The following is a 3,146-nucleotide window of genomic DNA, read 5'->3' as shown; positions in this document are numbered from 1 at the left end:
ACATGAGATTCGTGTGGACATCCAAGGAGAAATGCTGGGTAGGCAGCGGGAAACATGACTGGACTTGACGTCCAGCTGGATGCAGTGATCATCAATGTGAGATGGTCCCTGAAGCCACTGGTGGGTGAGCTCATAGAGGAGTGGGTGTACATGCAGAAAAGAGACCCAGGACCCAAGACCAAGCATGCCAGGGTCAGAGGTCAGGGAGAAGCAGCCCAGGTTACTAAGAATGAGAAACCAACAAGACAGAGGACAGTGTCTTAGAAGCCAAGTGAAGATGATGTTTGAAGGAGGAGGGGCTGATCAACTGTGAACCATGTCAAATGCTGTCACCAGGCTAAGAGCAGAGAACTGACCAAAGGGATACCCCAAAATCCTCATAAAAAGGTATGTTAAACCAGTTTGTAATGTTTTAATAAGGTCTTACAATTAAACACAAGATTTACATATGAATTTATCTCTTTACTAAATCTCACTAAAATGACAGTTAGTTATAAACACATAAGGACAAAGAGACAACATAGGTCAGGAAGTGTCTCCTTCCTTGCCCTCTCCCCTAAAACTTTAATCAGACCCTGGAATCTATTCCAAACATTCCAACAAACAATCTATACACCAAACAACAGAGCTTTAAAATGCTTGAAGCAAAAACTGATAAAGTTGAAAAGAGAAATAGATAAGTCCACATTTGTAGTTAGGAACTGCAGGCTCCCCTCAGCAACTGAGAACTACTAGACAGAAAATCAGTAAGAACAGAGAAGATCCACACAATCTCACAGGATCTTACAGGTTTAGAACACTAAACCAACCTCAGCAGAATACAAATTATTTTCAAGCACTCTAGGAACATTCACTGACAGACCATATGTTGGGCCATAAACCATGCCCCCCAAAATTTAAAATAATTGCAATCATGCAAGTGTGCTATCTGCCATAATGAAATCAAACTACAAAATGATAATAGACAAGAAAATATCTAATCATGTGGAAATAAAACAACACTTATAAATAATCAATCTGTCAAAGAGGATGTCACAAAGAAATTTTAAAAATACATAGAACTAAATGAAAATGAAAACACATTGTATCAAATATGTGGGGTGCAGCAATACCAGTAGCCAAGAGGAAAATTTATAGCACTAAATACTTAAATGAAAAATGCAGGGCTTCCCTGGTGGCGCAGTGGTTGAGGGTCTGCCTGCCGATGCAGGGGACACAGGTTCGTGCCCCGGTCCGGGAAGATCCCACATGCTGCAGAGCGGCTGGGCCCGTGAGCCACGGCTGCTAAGCCTGCGTGTCCAGAGCCTGTGCCACAAAAAAAAAAAAAAAAAAAAAAATGCAGAAAGGTCTCAAATTAATAACCTAACTTCCTACCTCAAGAAACTAGGGGAGGGGTGGGGGGTGGGAAGAAGAGAGCAAAATCAGCCCAAAGTGAACAAAAGAAAGTAATAAAGAGCAAAAACTAGTAAAATTAAAAACAGAAAAACAAAAGAGAAAAGCAAAAAACAAAAGGCTGGTTCTTGGGGGAGGGAGATCAATATAAAATTGACAAACCTCTAGTGAGACTGACAAAAACAAAAAGAGAAAAAACACAAAACACCATTATCAGGAATGAAATACAGGACATCACTACAGATCCCACAGTCAGTGATAAGATTACAAGAGAATACTATGAACAACTTTATACTCAGAAATTTGAAAACTCAGAGGAAATGGACCAATACCTCAAAAACCACAAACTAGCAAAACTCAACCAAGAGGAAACAGTCAATCTGAATAGTCTTATCACTGTTTTAAAAAGTTGAATATCTAACTTTAAAGCTTCCAAAAGATAAATTTCCAGGGCCAGAAGGATTCACTAGGGATTTCTACCAAACATTTAAGTAAGAACTAACACCCATCAAAGTCCCTGCAAGATGTTTATAGATATAGGCAAGATTATTCCAAAGTATATATGGATATGAATTCAGATGTCTCTGACTCCAAAGTGCTTTTTCCTTGTACAGCATGTTAGTGTTTGTGTATAATCATTTGCCTAATTCTTAAAACCGTTTGTGATGTGAGAAGCCTAGTGTGCAAGAAATTAGACATCTTCCATTGTTTCACTGTGCATTTTAGAAAGAGTTGTTCCACTGTAAGCCAGTCCTCGACAAAACCATAAGTGGTTACATTCCTAAATGGGAAAAGAATTTGAAAAAGAATAGATACAGGTATATGTATAACTGAATCACTTTGCTGTACACCTGAAAGTAACACAACATTGTTAATCAACTATGCTCCAATATAAAATAAAATTTTTTTAAAGAGAGGTTAAAATAATAGTATATATGGAAAGGCAAAGAAATTAGAATAGCTAAATTCATTTTGAAACAATAAATAAATAAAACGGGAGGAATCAAGTCTGTGAGATTTCAAGACTTATTATACATCTATAGTAATCAAGACTGTGTGGTATGGACAAAGATCAGTGCAATCCACACAAATATGTCTGACTCATTTTTAACAAAGGTGCAAAAGGCAATTCGATGGAAGGATAGCCTTTTGAACAAACAGTGCTGGAGCAATCAGACATTCATGAGCAAAAAATGAACCCGGACCCGAATCTCACATCTTACACAAAAACTAATTCAAAATCAATCAGATACTTAAATGTAAAACTGTAAAACCTTTAGGGAAAAAAAAGAGAAAATCTTCAGGATCTAGGAGTAGGCAAAGATTTCCTAGACACAACACCAAAAGGACAATCCACAAAAGGAAATACTGAAGAATTGCACGCCGTCAAACTTAAAAACTTTTCCTCTGCCAAAGACCCTGTTAAGGGGATGAAAACACAAGCCACAGACTGGAAGAAAATATTTGCAAACCACATATCTGACAGAAAGACTAAAACATATAAGGAAAAGATGTTTCATTGAAGAGGATATTCAGATGGTTATTAGCATGAAAAGATGTTCAACATCCTTATCCCTCGGGGAAATTATGCAATGAGGTATCACTACACATCTATCAGTTACAAACCTATTTGGTGACAATACCGAATGCCAGAGAGGACGTGGAAAAACTTGGTCACTCATACATTGCTGGTGGGAACGCGGTATGGTCAAGCCACTCTAAAAAACAGTTTGGCAGTTTCTTATAAAAGTAAA

Source organism: Lipotes vexillifer, unplaced genomic scaffold, assembly GCF_000442215.2.
Source record: "Lipotes vexillifer unplaced genomic scaffold, Lipotes_vexillifer_v1.1 scaffold688, whole genome shotgun sequence".
Classification (NCBI taxonomy): Eukaryota; Metazoa; Chordata; class Mammalia; order Artiodactyla; family Lipotidae; genus Lipotes; species Lipotes vexillifer.
This window is presented reverse-complemented; position numbering follows the sequence as displayed.